The 20,048-nt window shown below is 37.6% G+C and overlaps 1 pseudogene; it reads left to right on the top strand.

Annotated features, from left to right (window-relative positions):
* LOC137237443 (glycerol kinase 3-like) overlaps positions 1-20,048 on the top strand; it is a 277,790-nt pseudogene that overhangs the window by 142,897 nt on the left and 114,845 nt on the right.

Genomic DNA, 20,048 nt, shown 5'->3' on the forward strand with positions numbered 1-20,048 from the left:
CGATACGTTAGTAGAAGATTGCAAATAGGAGGAATTTCACTAAATTCGTTCCAATATTATTTGGCTGACTACGCCCATGCTTGTATTATTAAAGGTATAGAATTTTCATGTTGCCATATTACACATAGTAAAAAATTAATTGTAGTATTTCGGGATCGACATTTTATCACAATTCAGACTTTGAACCCAGGACTTTGGTGTGTTAAGCGAACAACGCCACGCCACCATAAAAAATAATATATCTTCCAAAAACTTGTTGCCGAATAATTCTTTATCTACGAATAATACTTTAACACATATTTGCAGTTTGCCAATAAATAACATTTTACTCATTGCAAAAATAAGGAGTACAAATTTTCTCTGGGAGACAACAATTTATGATTAAGTTGCATTTTACGGCCTTATTCCGAAGGTTACTAGAGTGTAACACCATTAATCTAATCTGATAGCAACATTCTTTTAATCGGTTACGCAAATGACAAGCAACGTCTAGTATTCGGATTGCGGATAATAACGCTACCAGGTGTTATCGTCTTGTTAACACGCAAAATTACACGTATTTGCTAAATATTTGTTTAAACAAAATGACAAAAAAAAAAACGGAATCCATGTTAATGTGCAAGAATTTCTAAACAATATTAATAATTTCTAACATAAAATTTAGTTCACATTTTCATTTTATTCTCACTTGCGCATTGTTGTGAACTGATAACGATTTTCGGTTTCATAATATTCCGATAACAGAGACTAGGCGGGTTAGGGGGTCAGAATATACCCGCGGTATGCCTGTCGTAAGGGGCGACTAAAATACCAGATTCAAGGGGTTGTGTAGCGCAACCCTTTCAGGTTGCCAGCGCAATATATAGCTTCTCCAAACCCAATTGTCAGCCTCACCTGTCCGTGGCGAATCCTGTTTCATTAACAGCCGAGGCTCTGGCGACCCCGAAATTGATTTTTATTAAAATTTTTAGAATTATTGATTATTTTTAATTTTATTTAATAATTAATTAGGGGTTGATTATTAGTTATTTATTTATTTATTAAATTTTAGAATTATTGATCATTTTCGTAAAGTTTATATTTTTATTATTAAATGAATTTATGATGATCGGGTTTGGTACCGAAACGTACCGGATGCATTGCTCTGTAAAAACTTTTTAACGCAACAAGTACCCTACACAACTTTTATTAACATGAACGAGTGCTGAGTTCTGAAATATTCGCAAGGGCAAATTACTTATTCTGAATTCTTCAAAACGTTCACGCACTGCTGTCAATTGAGTCCATTTCAAACAAAAAAGTACGAATAGCTTGTGAAATACATATGTATGAACATATTGTCACGGATATTAACATCACTAAGTTATACCATCACTAAGGCGATGCCAAGGCCACGATAAGCAGTATTTACGTTAATAATCAAATCAAGTATACACATATATAAGGCAGCCCAGAGAGATGTCACACACAGATGCATTTACTTATACGCCTATGTATGCGCGAGAGACTGTAAACTACAAACATTCACATCAATAATTCAATCATTATGTATCTACACAAACGAATAAATAATTGCGTCTACACATATGTACGTATACGAGCAGCGGAGCGGCAATGCACAAATTCATGCATATATCTTATCTGAGTTGTCACAAGAGAGAGCAATAATTTGTGCACGTAGTTGTGGCTGGCGATTTTGTAGCCGAAACTAACTAGTAAATTCTGGAAATCGAAGAGCCTAGAAGTATGCAGCGTAAACTATAAAAGCGGGGCAGGCGAGAAAGAAGTAATTCAGTTGAGTTGAGCTATCAATCAGTTTGATTAAGCACGCGATCTGGCGGCCAATAGTAGAGTTTCATTTGAGTTATCAATCAGTTTGGTTATTAAGCCAGCGAGTAGCAAAGTATAAATGTTATTGTGAAGTACTTTAATAAAGGCCATTTTTCCATTATTCAATATTGGAGTTATTTATTCAACAGTTTAGCGATGCGAACTTAGCAGAGGGTTGCAAATAAAAGGATTTGCAGCAAATTCGTTACAATATATTAGCTGTTTTAAATTACTATTTAACGTATCATTTAAATTGTTGCGAAAAGCGAAGTAATAGCAAAGATATTAGACAAAAGAAAATATTCACGTTCACGTTCGCAAAGGGGTGTATGGAAGGATTTGGTAAAATAAAAATACATTCTTAAAAGGCTCATATCTCATACATACATAGAGAGTATGTGAATGGGTAGCAATTTTCTATGGTGATAAGTCTTTTTACTATGGTAAGCATTTTTCCCAAAAGTTAACGGCAAGAACACGAAATTATATACACCTCATGCCTTTCAAAAATTTCCTTTCCAACGTAGTTTGCCACTGATTGATACAAGCTCATACGGGCTTGAAATGCCTTTATGTTACATATTTCTGGGCCACAAGAGTTAGAGTTCCTAAAACTTTATAACAGCTAACTTATATTAATAGACATATGTTTTGCCTTTTGCAAATGCTGACCCATGGCTTGTTTTGCTTGCTTTAATTATATATATTTAGTGGAAAAAAGCTATCAAAAAAGTATTTATGTATGTAAAAACTTTCTTTCTGGTAGCCATATTTTTGAAAAAATAAATTTTGGTTGAAGCAAAATCCATATGTTGCTTACATAATATTTATTTAAAAGTTTTTTCATATCCACTTACAAGAAATTTTGTGCTCCTGATACCTATAAAAGAAGATATGGAAAATACAGTATGCTGCATATTGTTACCATGCAGAATATGTATCAGGAGCGCAAAATTTCTAAAAAGTGATTGTGAAAAAATTTTAAATGAAATATTCGGTTAATGGTAACCGATTATGTGCCAAAAGGCGACTAGTCGCAGCAAAGCGAGAAAATACAGTATGCTGCATATTGTTACCATGCAGAATATGTATCAGGAGCGCAAAATTTCTAAAAAGTGATTGTGAAAAAATTTCAAATGAAATATTCGGTTAATGGTAACCGATTATGTGCCAAAAGTCGACTAGTCGCAGCAAAGCGAGTAGTCGGTTAATCGCTGCTAGACGGTTAACCGAATATCTATATTCGGTTAAAAACCGTGCAAACGGTTACAACCGGTTAGTCGGTTAACCGACTAGTCGAATAAGTCGACTTTTTTCAAGAACCCTACAAAAAAGGCGTTTATATGCGTGCGCTACGCGAACGCAAAGCGTTTTTATTAGGTTGGTATGTTACCTTTTGGTTTTTTTTTTTCATTTTTTTCTTCCATTTTTGGAAAATTCCTAGATACACATCCAAGTTTTGTAGAAGTCCAAATTCCCAAGGATTCTGAGCCGCTTCGGGTCACGGCAGAGGTCCGTTGTTAAGATCAACGTAGAGTCTCCATTTCTTGCTGCGCCCAGAATGGGGTGATACAGCATGCGGTGCTGGAGGCTATGAAAGGGAGGAATGGATGCGCTGCGTAACCCATGACCGTGGGATTGTTTGGAAATGCGACCGTATGGTATGCCCAATTCTATCATAGCTACCGGATCGTTTTGTAGCTCTGGCTACCGCACCTGTTTCATACGCTATGCTACCCGTTCTTACGCCTCATCGCCCAATTCAATGTGCACATGAACTTTTACCCCTATCGTTACCCCTATCGTTGCCCGAAGCGCTACACGTCGGAAAGCTTGTTCTCCCTGCATACAGCGTCTTCATTAAAGCCAATTTTAATAATGCTTTTCAGGACTGCCGCTGTTAATTGGTTAATATGTAGCAAATTAGTTTCAGCTAATTGAGCCGTTTATGTCATTCATTTCATGTCGTTTAAGTTCAGGGGTAATTTGTTGGTATCTCTCCTCGCCTCCTGTTTGTTAGAGTCCAATAGCCAAAAGATGCAATTCTCATTATTAGTATATAATTGTAGAACCATCTATATATGCCTTCCTTCAGAAATAACAATGCGTTTAAGACCACGAGTTGGAAATGACTTATACCACAATAAAGGGCTCAATTAATAATATATATAAATCATAAATTTGTTTGCTTTACAGGTGTTCATTAGATGCGCTGTGACCGAACGGCTGTATCGGTTGAGAAGGAGGTAGGTTGTGATTGGCAGGATTGTTAATAGGAGGCTGTTATGCTCTTACAATCTGCCTTCTCGTTGGGAAGTAGGTTTAGTTTGACCAACGGGCCTCTTACCTGAACCTTTTTCGTAATAAGGTCAACGACGCGTACCCAGCTATCATCTCCGCGATGTACCTTGACTACTCTATCGAGCCTCCATTCGTTCGTGAATAAGTTGCCTTCTTTTATGACAACCAGATCCAGAACCCACCTTCCTGTTGGAAGGTTTCTCCATCATGCTTTTATGAAGTTTGGGAAGGTATTCTGGTTAAGGCAAAAAAAAGTCGTTTATGTGCGTGCCTTACAAAATCGCAAATGTAACTGAAATATGTATATTCCCGAAAACGAGAAATAAACGTTTGTTTGGTTTTGTGTGGAAACAAAATCGGCATCTAGTTTAGTCTAACTATAGAAAAGAAAAAATTTAAACAGAGTCAATTCGCTAAAAAATTCAAAGAAAATAATGTATAGCTTGCGATTTCTTCTCGAACACAAGCGAGATTTTCGAGACCCGAGAAATCGAGAACTCGACTTCTCGCGAGATGCTCGTGTCTCGAAGTACTCGCAAATCTCGCGAGCTTCTCGACATTCTTAAATAATCGCTGTATGGACAGTATTTTTAAACTTGGTTTTTTTTTTTACTTTTGACTTTTTTGTTGATTATATTGCTTCAATGACATTTAACTCAAAACATATTTATTATACATATAATTTTGTTCGCAATATTTTAATTTTCGACGAGACACCAAGAACACGGCTTCTCGCGAGATTTTCGAATCTCGAATTACTCATAAAGCTCACGAGATTATCGAATCTCAAATTACTCGCGATCTTCTCGACTTTCAATTCAGTCGCTGCACTGGCAATATTCTATACATTTCGGGGTTTTTTACTCGTGGTTTTGCGGACATTTTGGCTTGTGCTCCAGAAGAAATCGTAAGCTCTATATAAAACAGCCAATGAATTGATTAAGTTGAATATCGAGGAGCTCGCGAGCCTTACGAGTAATTCGAGATTCGAGAATCTCGCGGGAAGGCGAGACTCGCGAGGAATCTCTTCTCGAACTTGTTCGAGAAATCGTAAGCTCTAAAATAATGTTTACTTTACATTAATTTTCTTTGTGAAAGCGGCCGGTATTTTCGTTTTGGAAATTACTGAATTTTTAAATTGGGTGTACAATTTTTGTTTTAATTGTTTATTTTATTTTTTTGTTACTTTAAAATACCAACGTTTTCAGTTGTGTAAATGTTTTTTTTTAATTGTAGCTTTGTATACATAATTTGCATAACGGAACAACAATGTATGTGAACACAAGAATAGTACTTTTATTTGATTAAATTTTTTCGTAGATGTTTTATTTACTTTTGTTTTGCAAATAAGCCTGAGGCACAAATAAGAAAGATCTTTTCACATACAAGTCTAATTTTCTTCTTATTCCTAATACAAACTTATATCTAAAAAAAATTAACAATAACAATAATTTTTTTTTAAGTGTAATTGTTGTAAGCGACTAAAGACTTTTATGTAGGTTTTGAAAATTAAAATTTGGTTAGTTCTTACATTTACTTTTTGTTATACTTTGTAGGAATTATTTTTGAAATACAATCGGATAATAGACTAAAGTGGGCATGTGATGATCTTAAAATGAGAAACGCTGCACCAAGAAATTCATTTTTAGAGTTTACTCTAAATGTATTCTTAGGCTATTTGGTGTTTCCTTAATTCGTTTTATATGCACCTGATGTTGTATTAAATTTTTATTTTATTTATTTCATTATATGAACATTGACCAAAATTTTACCAAATAGAACTAAAAGAAAAGAGATCTTATAAAATTATTATCTTTTTAGCGTTTTAGGAAATTAGTTGCAAGTAATTCTTTTTATTAATTATTGAATTTTATATATTGCAGTTTTAACAATTTAATCCGATGTTAGATTTTGATAAAATTTGTAGAAAATAATTACTTGACTCGTTAATGGAGATATCCGTATATAAGTATGAGTAAATAAATTACTACATTCTTAGTATATTTATTTATTTGCAAGTGGAAATCCAAGATTCCATAAAGATAACATAAGGGCAGTTCACGATATTGCATCATTACATAGTAAATTCTTATTATGTACCATCCGGAATGCCACAACAAAATACATGCTGTAACGTATTTTGGGAATCCTGATTATTTTGCACCTTCTAACTTTAAAAAATATTCAAAGTGGCCAAACGGTTTGAAGCGAGCAGGTTTTCGAGGTAAACGAATGCAGTATAAGTTTATTTTGCTAAGTTTAATCTTGCTACTTTGGTCATTCTGACAATGGCAATTCTATACCGGGAGTTATTCACTACTTGGAAAGTAGTTATTGTACTCGATACAAGCTGTTCAAACGTTTAAACCGAAACGAAAAAAGTTTAAATTTCACAATTTGTTTCAAATGAAATGTATTAGAGTTTTTAAAATATTGTGACGAATATTAGCATCACTAAGCTACTACTAAATAAATGCACAACAACAATACAGCAGCCACTCTTATGTAGAAGACGACGAGAGATATAATACACACATAGATATTGTCACGGATATTAACATCACTAAGTTATACCATCACTAAGGCGATGCCAAGGCCACGATAAGCAGTATTTACGTCAATAATCAAATCATGTATACACATATATAAGGCAGCCGAAAGATGTCACACACAGATGCATTTACTTATACGCCTATGTATGCGCGAGAGACTGTAAACTACAAACATTCACATCAATAATTCAGTCATTATGTATCTACATAAACGAATAAATAATTGCGTCTACACATATGTACGTATACGAGCAGCGGAGCGGCAATGCACAAACACATGCATATATCTTATCTGAGTTGTCACAAGAGATAATTTGTGCACGTTGTTGTGGCTGGCGATTTTGTAGCCGAAAATAACTAGTAAGTTCTGGAAATCGAAGAGCCTAGAAGTATGCAGCGTAAACTATAAAAGCGGGGCAGGCGAGTAAGAAGTAATTCAGTTTGAGTTGAGCTATCAATCAGTTTGATTAAGCAGGCGATCTGGCGGCCAATAGTAGAGTTTCATTTGAGTTATCAATCAGTTTGGTTATTAAGCCAGCGAGTAGCAAAGTATAAGTGTTATTGTGAAGTACTTTAATAAAGGCCATTTTTCCATTATTCAATATTGGAGTTATTTATTCAACAGTTTTGTGATTCGAACTTAGCAGAGGATTGCAAATAAGAGGATTTGCAGTAAATTCATTACAATATGTAGTCGTCAGCCGAAGTACACACGCATATGGCTATGGGAGAGGCGTGGACTACAGATATACATGTGTATAGTTGGTAACTAACCACGAATGAGCTACAATTGTGCGAGAAATTACTAGAACTTAGGAGAAATATGCGAACGAAGCAACGGAGAGTATAAAAGCAGCGCAAGCTGAGTAATCAGTAAACAGTTTTGATTTAAGCACACTATTGGTTGTGAGGTATAATTGTGAAGTACTAAAGTAATCTGAATAAAGACCAGTTTGCAATACTGAATATTGGAGTGATTTATTCAACAGTTTAGCGATTCGAACGTTAGCAGAAGGTTTGAAATAAGCGGAATTTCCCTAAATTCGTTACAACATGTAATAATTATATTTTGAAGAAAGTCGTGCAAAAGAGAAGGTGCACGGGAGGTAGTTATTTTCCCATATATTCTTAACTTATATGCAAAGGCAAAAGGCTATTTGACGTCATAAAAAGTCAATGTTTCAAAAAACTTGTTAAGATTTTGTGTCCTTCATACACTATTCACTGCGTTGACACCCTAAAGTGTAGATTTGGTGATTTTTACAGAGTAAAAAGAATGTTACGAATATTAGCAACACTAAGGGGTACTGCCATCTCCAGGCCGATGCTAAGCAGTGACGTGAATTCACATCAATAATTCAATCATTATGTATCTACATAAACGAATCAATAATTGCGTCTACACATATGTACGTATACGAGCAGCGGAGAACCAATGCACAAACACATGCATATATCTTATCTGAGTTGTCACAAGAGAGGGCAATAATTTGTACAAGTATTACTCAAATGAGAAGTTATAAACGTAGTTGTGGCTGGCGATTTTGTAGCTGAAACTAACTAGTAAGTTCTGGAATGGAAAAGCCTGGAAGTATGCAATGAGAAATCAAAAAGTATAAAAGGCGCGACAGTAGAGGCGAAGGGAGAGTTTCATTTGAGCTATCAATCAGTTTGGTTATTAAGCAAGCTATTCGTTGCAAATATTAAATATTGGAGTTATTTATTCAACAGTTTAGTGATTCGAACTTAGCAGAGGGTTGCAAATAAGAGGATTTGCAAGCAAATTCGTTACAATATTGTTTGTGAACTTGATATTGTTGCATAAATTTTTTTAACCATGATAAAATTATTAGACGATAAAACCATTCTCTCCTTTTAGTGGCTATAGGTAATGATTTTTTGATTTTTAAGAAAATATTTTTAAATCACTCTCATAAACTTTGTGGAAATGCCAAACCAAAGAAAACGCAAAAAGAAATGTTGGTTTGACATTTTTCACTTTTTTTAAAAGCCAAACAAATAAAATGTTTATGAAATTAGCGAAAAATTTTTTCCAAAAGTTTTGAAATCGGTTATTATGTATATGGCAAAAAAATGAGCTGCCAATATAGTGGATGACTCAACATGTCCTATTTTTGCAAAGGGACAAACATCAAGTTTTTTGCCTTCCCAAAAATTCCCAACATAAGACGCAAATAGATAGAATCTTGCGCTGTAGTGGAAAAGAAACTACCCAAATATGCATTTGTATGTTCCGTTCATTTTTCAAAAGACGACTTCATTTTTTGCCACAAAAAAATGATGCTTTGTAAAAGCGCAGTACCTTTAAAGTAATTAATTTCTACTTTCTATGTGTTAAGGTAAACAATAATTATCCTTTACAGTCCAAAATTACAGCTAGAAAGCACTGATGAAGCAGAAAATAATGGGGATTATAGGCAATATTATATTAATAATACTACTATTCTATATTACCCCAGACACACGCCAAGCGTTGGAGCTTGGTGAGAGATTTCTGTATGACGATGAACCTTGTAGTTCAAAGCAACCTGTGTCTCCAAAATTACGAATGAATATACCGTATCAGTTGCTAAACAATTCGAGTTAGTATACATACTGAGTACGATTAAATAAAATTTAGTAACAAGGTTTATCTATTGAATAGTGTTGAGGTGTAACATAGAACGATACCTCATACTATTAAATACAACTCTGCTATGTATACTACCATATATATTCTGTCAAATAAAATGAAATTTGTATACTCTCTCTTCCGGTTTGTACTACCATTAAACGTGTCGTGTTTTTATTCACTGCCTGAAATATTTAACTTTACTACAAATAGACCATTAAATGTTGAAAGCACATGCATTAGAAAAATAGTTGCAAAGAGTAAACGAGGTTAATGCAGTTATGAATTTGCAAATTGTGAAGCTCCCCTAACGCCACTATACGACGTTACAGACGTATCGTCCGTAATATGCATATATGTATGCTGCAGGGCCAAAATGCTAGAAGCTACTACGTAAGAAATGCTACCCCTTTCCTTCTCCCTCCACACTGAGACGGTGGGCCTCTAAATTCAACGTTGAACACGGTATTCAAGTGGAAACATTGGCGCATATGCACGCACTGGACTCGGACTAAGGAGACAAACTATGCGTGTTATCATTCGATGAAATGAAAGGCCGTGGAGAGTGGTTCTTCGACGGAAAACAGGAAGGACTATACCTCCGAAAAATTAAGTCCAGGCTGCAATGGCAAAAGGGTTATGACGCAAGTGGAAGCAACCTATTTTTTATGATTTTGACACAAAATTGGCACCGGCTCTTACGAAAGAGATAATAAAGAAATTATACGAAATCGGGTTCACAGTGGTTGCGGTTGTCAGCGATATTGGTCCGAAAAACCAGACTTGTTGGTAAGAAATGAAAGTTAGTGAAGACCGGTGTTAATTTTGTTCATCCCTCTAACGAAAAATAAAGTTTACATTTTTTCGGACCCCCTCACTTAATAAAGCTTTTGCGGAACCATTTTGCTGATGGTGGCTTACAATATGAAGATACATTTTTAAGCAAATATATCATCCAGGAATGGATAACATTGTGCGACTCGGATCTTAAAAAATAAATGTGAGGCGCGATAGCCTCCGAAGAGATCTAAGGCCGAGCTTCTCTTCCAATTTGCGTCGTGCTCCTCTTGATTTTCCCTACAAATTGGCCGGACAGGACCTACATGTTTTATGCCGACGCCGAACGGCATCTGCAAGGTAGATGAGTTTTCACTTGAAGTTTTTCATGGCCGAAATACACCCGGAGCGCTTGCCAAACACTGCCGAGGGGCGACCCCGCTTAGAAAAATTTTCTTCTAATTGAAAAACCTTATTTCTAAAATTTTGATGTTGCTTTGCCCGGGGTGTGAACCCAGGGCATAAGGTGTGGTAGGCGGAGCACGCTACCATCACACCACGGTGACCGCCAACTCGAATCTTACCATAACTAAAAGTGTATCTATTGAAATGCTCAATGTGAAAAGAGCAGGTACATATGTTAGCTGAATTCATAGAGATCCTAACCAACAGATTTTAAAGTGTTAGAACCAATAAGAGGTATGCCAACTTTAAAAACCATATCTGCATATAGCAAATAATATGTTTTCCGCTTATCCTGTATAATTTTATATTTGTTGTTTAGGTCCTTTGTGAACAAATGTTGTGCATACATTCTGGGAGAAAACTCTGCGTACATATGATAATGACAATTTGATTTTTGTATGTAATTAAGCGAGATTTATGGAGCTCGGTAGAGGTAAAATAGGTAGGAGAGAAAAATAATGGAGAAAGCAAGATGGGGGATATTAACACACAAATTCTATTGAACCCGCTTCACAGGCTAAAAACGAATTTACATAGCAGGTAAGCTAGCATTCATATAAAAAGATTGTGTTAGGATCCTTAATGTATGGAAGCAACGCCTTCTGGGAATTTCACGAAGTATAAGATGATACTAATAAACTAGATGGCAAAAGATACCGTAAAAGTGGGTAGTCGTCCTGATTCGTAATACGAAAATCGTTTGCTATTTGAAAAACGACCGTACGGAGATTTCGCCCCTTTGTATACTTATAAATATGTATTACGTTCTTAAACCGTTACATTTTTAGAACGAAAAAAAGTACTCTATCCCACAAAGTTGTTTTCACACACTACAACCAGCGCTCTCGTTAGAGCTGCTCAACATGGGCTTTGTAGCAACGCTAATAAATTTATAAAAAAATGCTCCGGGTTTTTTTAAATTGTCAACCATTGGTTTGACGCATAAACCTGCTTTTGCATGTATGTCTCTAGGTCGCAATGAGGAAGTAATGAGTAGTCGGGCTAATGTCAAGAAGGCAGATGATGAAGTTTTAACTAACTTCGAAAACGACTAAGCTTTTTCAACTCAACATATTTTTGAGGAGATGCTCAAAGATGTGAATAGCGGTAAAACTTAAACTTAACGCCAAAGCCTCTTACCGACTAAATGCAACTTTTTGTAGTTGGACAGCTGTGCATTAAGTCCATAGGTAGCTCTAAAAAACATTTCCCTTTGTAAAATTTTGTTGAATTCTTTTTATTTATTTAAAATATAGTTTATATAAAAATTAGATTACCGAGGAACAAGGAATGGAGGAATTCGAAGATTGTATGCAAAACTTAAATGATATTGAATACGACGGTTTAGAAAATTTCGGTGGCTACCTCATATCTAAGCTGAAACTGGCCGGCGCTGGTGGAAGAACAGACACGGGAACGGAATCGAACTTTACTTATGTAAACTTGTTGCGAGAAGGTGTCCTTTTCAACTTTTAAAAATATTAACCCGATTTCATGAATGTCCTAGTAAAACTTAATAACGTATTTTAAGATACAACGGCGACTCCTTAAACATGAGTGATAATTGTTTAAAAAATCTTTTAAAAATGTCGGAAAGTGTGGGCGTAGCCGAATAAGTAAAAAAAACAGGTTTTTGTTGGGAGTACTTTTTTTAAATTAAGACACTTGAATAGAAAAGAAAGAGAGATAAAAAGAAAGGCTGAGCTCAGGCCAAGGGGTCACTGCTGGCGGACAGTGACCGGCCTATTAATCAGGTTAGATGCGAACATCAAATAAGCAGCCCTCGACAAAGAGCGGCTGGTGGGGAGGGTTTGGCTTAAAAGGCCTAAAGCACCCTGAGAACCTCCAGTGACAGGGCGAGTAGATGCCGTCCTGAAGTAAGTGAAGTAAATTTAACGTGATTGTCACATTAAGACTGAGCACAGTAAGGTCTTAATTAAGGTATACTGGAATCGAAATATTTGGATATGTTTGTTAACGGCTTGACACACCGTCGAAAGGACTTTCCGGTTAATGTCCCATTCGCCTCCGTCCCGTTAAAACCTTGGCAGGCCTTGGGGTACCTTCAAAGTCCATCATCATTAAATTGGTGATGTCAGATCTGGCTCTGAAAGCAGTCTTCCTGGGGGACTGCGTCAACCTTCACGTGGCTTCCCTGCCGTCGCATACACAACCACGGGATCTATATAGGTAACTGCACACTCGTACCAAGATAGCGGCTCAAGTGGGGACCCAATTAAATAGATGATGAACAACAACAATAATAAAATAAAAAACCAAACATGGGAGAAAGAAATGGCGTTCAATCCATTCGTAGGAAGGAAGCTACCTCGCTCTCCAGAAGGGAGTGGCCCATCGGCTGGGGGCCTTAAGAATACGTCGCAAATGTTAACGAAACCCAAAGGAGCGGAGGCCGAAAGCAAGCAAGGAGCGTCGTCGCCGGCTGCTACACCGAAACTAAGCAAAAAGAGCTCTGGCAGCAAGGCTCAAACAGGCAAACCAACATTAGGTGAGCTAATTAAGCAGGCGTCAGCTGCGTTAAATCAGCAAAAACGAGAAAAAAAGATGGCCAAGCTAGGCAAGGCGATTGAGGACTTGCTGCAGTTCTTCATAGGGCGTAATAATATACAAGCGGAAATCAAGCACTTGGCCTCCGTAATAAAAGTGCTGTACATCGAGTCAGCTCTAGAGGTAAAGAATTTAGAACATAAATTGAGTGCAAGCGAAAGTGCCAAGGTACCGATAACAAATCCCCAGGACCCGATGGAGTACCAAACATAGCCCTTAAAGCCGCGATCACAACTAAAAATAAAAAATGTAAGGCGCGATAACCTCCGAAGAGATCTAAGGCCGAGCTTCTCTTCCAATTTGCGTCGTGCTCCTCTTGATTTTTCCCTACAAATTGGCCGGACGGGACCTACATGTTTTATGCCGACTCCGAACGGCATCTGCAAGGCAGATGAGTTTTCACTGAGAGCTTTTCATGGCAGAAATACAATCGGAGCGCTTGCCAGACACTGCCGAGGGGCGACCCCGCTTAGAAAAATTTTCTTCTAATTGAAAAATCTTATTTCTAAAATTTTGATGTTGCTTTGCCCGGGAGTTGAACCCAGGGCATACGGTGTGATAGGCGGAGCACGCTACCATCACACCACGGTGGCCGCCACGCGATCACAACTAGGGCTACATTATTTACTGATCTTTTTAATGCCTGTATGCAAGAAGGCGTGTTCCCTCGCCCGTGGAAATGACAAAGACTTGTCCTATTTCTGAAACGTGGTAAACAGCCGGAGTAACCGTCCTCATATAGGCCACTTTGTATTCTGGATTCCCTAGGAAAGATTTTCGAGCGTATAATTAGCGAGCGCCTACAGATGACTCTAGAAAGCCCAGGCGGCTTTTCGAGTAATCAATATAGATTTCGCAAATCAAGATCCACCGTAGATGCAATACAAACAGTCGTCAATATAGCTAGCGAAGCTATCTCCGGAGGCCAAATTAAAAGGAAGTTCTGTGCACTGATTACGTTGGACATCAAGAATGCTTTTAACACTGCGAACTGGATGCAGATAATGACAGCGCTACAAAGGTTCGGCACACCAGCTTACTTACGCAGAATAATAGGTAGCTATTTTAAAGACGGAGTACTTCTTTTTGACACGGATGAAGGAGCAAAAGGGTACATCACTGGAGGCGTCCCACAGGAAATGCAATGTATGACGGGGTGCTAAAAATTGATCTACCAGAAAAAACGCAAATTGTGGGATATGCGGATGATATTGCAGTGGTAGTAGTGGCCAAGAAACTGGAACTGCTGTAGGAAGAATAAAGAAATGGATAACCAATACGGGACTGGAGTTGGCTAGCCAAAAGACAGAAGTGGTATTAGTAAGCTCCATACGGTCGGCGAACGAGTGAGTCTTAACTGTTGCGGATCACCAAATCACCTCAAAGGATTCTCTAAAATACTTAGGAGTGCACGTTGACTCTAAGTTAACTTTCAAAGTGCAGTGGGAGAAAAAATTACCAAAGTTAATGGAGCACTTATACGAATAATGCCTAACATTGGTGGTCTGAGCGTAGCTACCCGTCATGTATTGTCCACGGTAACCAGCTCGATAATATTATACGCAGCACGAGTGTTGTACGGATCTAAACGGACCTATAAAAAAGATATATTAGCAGCATACCTAGCTATTCTTCACGTTAGGTTGGGACGTAACTCAATGGAATGAGCGGAAGCAGGGCGAACTGATCTACCATCTCACGCAGATACTGAGTGGACATGGCGGTTTCAAAGAGTATTTATGGAAGTGGAGTATAGGGGTAGATAATTTTTGCCCAAGGTGTACCACGGAGTTAGAAAACGCAGAACACTACATGTTCATAGCGTTTTTGGGGAGGAACCTACCAAGAGCACTTTAGTATCACAAATGTGCAACAGGAAGCAATGCTGGACTGGATGGATGCTGAGAAGGAGCGCAGAGAAATACGCAGGCGAAGCAGTGGCGATCAAATCGGCACTCAGAGCAAATAGCGGGAAGCTGGACGAAGGAACCACAATAGGCTCTTAAAAAATGAGAAATATGGAACGCCACCCTGAAGTAATGCGAAAGTGGTACAGGGGTGGGCGACTGTTCCAAAACTGGGGTGGTTTTTTTAGTCTACGGACACACGGCTGCTGAGACTTATGCAATTATGGCGCATTAGGCATTTTCAGCCCTCACGCAAACAAAAAAAAATATGCTAATCTCTTTGGGGAATTCTTCAAATCAAACTTTGATAATGATTCTCCATTATCACCAGTAAAGTGTTTATGTTGTCAAAAAGAACGTGCAACAAAACTAAACTTTGCGGAGGAACATGTGTTTTTGTCTGAAGAAAAGTGGCGTAATATTCTTTGGTCTGACGAGACAAAAATAAATTTGTTTAACTCAGACCGAGGTATTCATCATGTAAGAAGACCGCCAAACGCAGCATAAAATCCTAAATATATCATAAAACATGGTGGCCGAAACATTATGGTCTGGGGAGCATTTTCATACAAAGGATGTTGTGGGGTTTATAATTATACTTTACTTGTTTCAACTTTGTTAAAATTAGAAAATATAAATTTAAGTAATTTTTTGAATTATTTCATTAAAAAGAAAATTTTTGATTCCGTTGTAATGTGATATCATTATATATCAAAATAAAAATACTTAAGAATTAAAATTTAAAAAATATAAATCATTAAAAATATATCCCTACAATTTGGCGATCCTGCCTGGTCCACTATCATAGTGATTTCAATTTATACCTGATACAGACGAAATTAAACTAGAATTTATATATGTACCTATGTATGTGCATGTATTCATTTTTGAATCGAAAGCTGTCGGGACGAAGCATTTGAAATCTCTTGCAATAATTCATCTACGGAACAACTAGCCACACCGTCAATATATTCAAGACATCCTCAATCAACGTCTACCCAACATATTTCCAATATACCAGTTATACTAGTACAGTGAAAGAGTTTTTACTTTTATCCTATCAAGTGATGTTCAGATACTCTGAATTTTTCAAGGTCAATACCAAAACTACCGTATTTCGTTTTGAAGTTTGCATTTATGATTTGTGTGTGTGTGTGTTTTCTTACCAAAGATCTTACATTTCGCAAGTTGAAGATCAACGGCTAATTGAATATATTAACATAATTTCTGACATTCAACGCTTTAATATCAATAGACGAAGCCAACTTCATTGTGCAAAATTGTGTACTAGTTTTTCATGTTTTAAGTGTTCACTTCGAGCTCCCACACAACTGTTTGCATAAAAGTATTTGTATTAAAGAGCGGCCACGCTCCTTTTAACCTTTCAGTCGATATTTCTGAGTGCGCCCTTTAAACCCCTATTTTTGTACGTTAATTGAAATTGTAACGGCATCTCACGCACAAAATACACATTACATCAACCAGCTGCAATCGAAATAATCATCGGCGTAGGTACTTCTGTGGTACAATCGGTGCAATAATAACACCACAACAACAAGCGCCACATTCACAAAGTGGTTGTAGTTTTCGACATTCGAACTCGCAAGCGCAAATTAGTCGCGTTCAACAAAAACTGCCGAAAAGCATCATTCAGTTGTGCAGCTGCCTAAGCGTCACCATTATTTCTATCAGGCCAACAGAGTGAGAATAAGGAGCAAAATTTGATGTCATTTCCGCCTCGAAAACTAAAAGAAATATAGCTGTCACATTTGACTTCGCTGATTGAGCAGAAAAACCATCAAAAGCCATTGCACAGTTTTAAAGCCAGAAGAGACGACAATTGCAGTTTTGTTGAATTGAATTTTGAGCGATTTATTATTTCGAATTGAATTATATATGTATGTATATGCATATGAACATATTTTGTTTATTTTGAATAATTATGTTTCGTTCTCCATAACACAGTACACACACTTCTACACGCACACATAATTTAAAAGATTCGCTTATTGATTGATTGAGAATTATTCTTCTCAAGAAGAATGTGTAAATCCTTATGCAAATCAAAATGATACTGAAATTTGTGCTACCTCCGTCAAGCTTCCACCTTTTTGGACAAATTGTCCAGAAGCTTGGTTTATACACGTAGAAACACAATTTAACACAAAGAACATTACTCAACACACTACAAAATATGAACACGCAATTACAGCACTACCTCAAGGAGTTATAATTACAATTTTGGATTACATCCAGAATCTCCCACAACATAATAAATTTGAACAATTAAAGAAAGTCTTAATTGAAAGACATTCTTTAAGCGAAAATACAAAACTTTGTCAGATTCTGAAACGGGTGATCGTAAGGCATCTGAATTTCGTCGTTTCTGCTACTTGCTGGCTCTAATTTTAGTCAAAACATTTTAAGAAAATTATGGAAGAAGAAATTGCCTAATAATCTGAAGGCAATATTAGCTAGCTCTAGTTTAGATAACATAAATGAGTAAACAAAATTAGCTGACAATATATGGGAAGTAGTTAATAGGTCAGAGGTGTAGTAAATATGATTACTTACTTACTTAATTGGCGCTTAACCGTCTAAACGGTTATGGCCGTCCAACAAGGCGCGCCAGTCGCTCCTTCGCTCCGCCAACCGGCGCCAATTGGTCACACCAAGGGAGTGTAAATCGTTTTCCACCTGGTCCTTCCAACGGAGTGGGGGCCGCCCTCTACCTCTGCTTCCATAGGCGGGTTCCGATAGAAACACTTTCTTAGCCGGAGCATCATCTTTCATTCGCATAACATGGCCTAGCCAGCGCAGCCGCTGCGTTTTAATTCGCTGGACTATGTTGATGTCTGCGTATAGCTCGTACAGCTCATCATTAAATCTTCTTCGGTACTCGCCATCGCCAACGCGTAGAGGTCCATAAATCTTTTCTCTCGAACACTCCCAAATCCGCTTCATCTGCTGTTGTCATGGTCCATGCTTCTGCCCCATATAGCAGGACGGGTACAATAAGTGACTTGTAGAGTATGATTTTCGTTCGCCGAGAGAGGACTTTACTTTTCAATTGCCTACCTAGTCCAAAGTAGCATTTATTGGCAAGATTTATTCTTCGCTAGATTTCAGTGCTGATGTTGTTGCTAGTGTTGATGCTGGTTCCCAAATAAACGAAGTCTTTTACTATTTCGAAATTATGGCTGCCAACAGTAGCGTGGTTGTCAAGGCGCATATGCGCTGACTCTTTGCTCGATGACAGCAGGTACTTCGGTTTGTCCTCATTCACCATCAAACCCATCTTTACCGCTTCTTTTTCCAGTTTGGAGTAAGCAGAACTAACAGCGCGGGTGTTTAGGCCGATGATATCAATGTCATCAGCATATGCCAGTAATTGCACGATTTTATAGTATATTGTTCCAGTGCGGTTAAGTTCTGCAGCTAGTATAATTTTCTCCAGCATCAAATTAAAGAAATCGCACGATAGGGGGTCACCCTCTCTGAAACCTCGTTTAGTTTCGAACGGCTCGGAGAGGTCCTTCCCAATTCTGACTGAGCTGATGGTGTTGCTCAACGTCATTTTGCACAGCCGTATAAGTTTTGCGGGGAAACCAAATTCAGACATAGCGGCATATAGGCAGCTCCTTTTCGTGCTGTCGAAGGCGGCTTTAAAGTCGACGAAGAGGTGATGTGTGTCGATTCTCTTTTCACGGGTTTTTTCCAAGATTTGGCGCATTGTGAAAATCTGGTGGATGGTAGATTTACCAGGTCTGAAGCCGCACTGATAAGGTCCAATCAGCCGGTTCACGGTGGGCTTCAATCTTTCGCACAATACACTTGAAAGGACCTTATATGCGATATTAAGAAGGCTGATTCCACGATAGTTGGTGCATTTTGCAGTATCCCCCTTCTTGTGGACTGGGCAAAGAACACTTAGATTCCAACCGTCGGGCATGTTTTCGTCCGCCCATATTTTGCTAAGCAGCTGCTGCATGCGCCTTACCAACTCCTCGCCGCCGAACTTGAATAGCTCCGCAGGAAATCCATCAGCGCCCACGGCCTTGTTGTTTTTCATTCTGGTTATTGCTATTCTAACTTCGTCATAATCGGGCCGGGGGACATATATTCCATCATCATCGATTGCGGGATCGGGTTCTTCATCTCTGCGCTGTGAATTGCTGCCTCCATTTAGGAGAGCAGAGAAGTGTTACCTCCATAATCTAAGCACTCTCTGGACATCAGTTACAAGGTCGCCTACAGGAGTAAATATGATTATCATGTAATTTATAGCTATGTTCAAATACCAAATGTAACTTAGCCCTAAGCCAACTATATGTTGAAGTATTAAATGTACAATGTTATTCATTACCACAAGCACGCTTATGTAAGAAGGTTGTTGAAATAAAGTTGTCGTTTATAAAACTAATTATAACACACACGTGGACTTAAAAAATAGTAGGGGGACTCATGAAAGCATATAAACTTATAAGGTGTAAAATTATATCCATTTACACACGCGGTTATATGAACGCACCTAGTAATACTCTTGATAAACTTGATTGTTTATCAGCTGTATTATTGCCAAACAAAATTTTTTTGATTGTTGTACAAATTAAAAAATGACAAGATTAAGTGAAAAATAAAAACTAAAACGCCTTTACTTGCTGATGTTGGAGATTTCTGATGAAAATGCCTGCTGTAATGTCTGCAAGGTTGCATTCCTTTGAGTTTACCGCGTTTACACAATGAAATATGCGCGTAAATTTATACAAATTGTGTAAATGATTTTTCATACAAAATTTGACAGCTCGTTTACGCACTAGATAAATTTATACGTTTACACACTTTATAAGGAATTTATACGGTTACATGAGTCCCCCTAGTGTCAGAAGTGAAAGAATGGCATCCACTTTAAATTTGCGTTTACCACAACCGTTGGATTGCTCCGATTTAGCTAGAGAGTGGCCAAAATGGAAGCAAGCATTCATGATATACTTAACAGCAAACAACAAAATGTCT

This window comes from Eurosta solidaginis, chromosome 1 (genome assembly GCF_040869045.1).
Source record: "Eurosta solidaginis isolate ZX-2024a chromosome 1, ASM4086904v1, whole genome shotgun sequence".
NCBI lineage: Eukaryota > Metazoa > Arthropoda > Insecta > Diptera > Tephritidae > Eurosta > Eurosta solidaginis.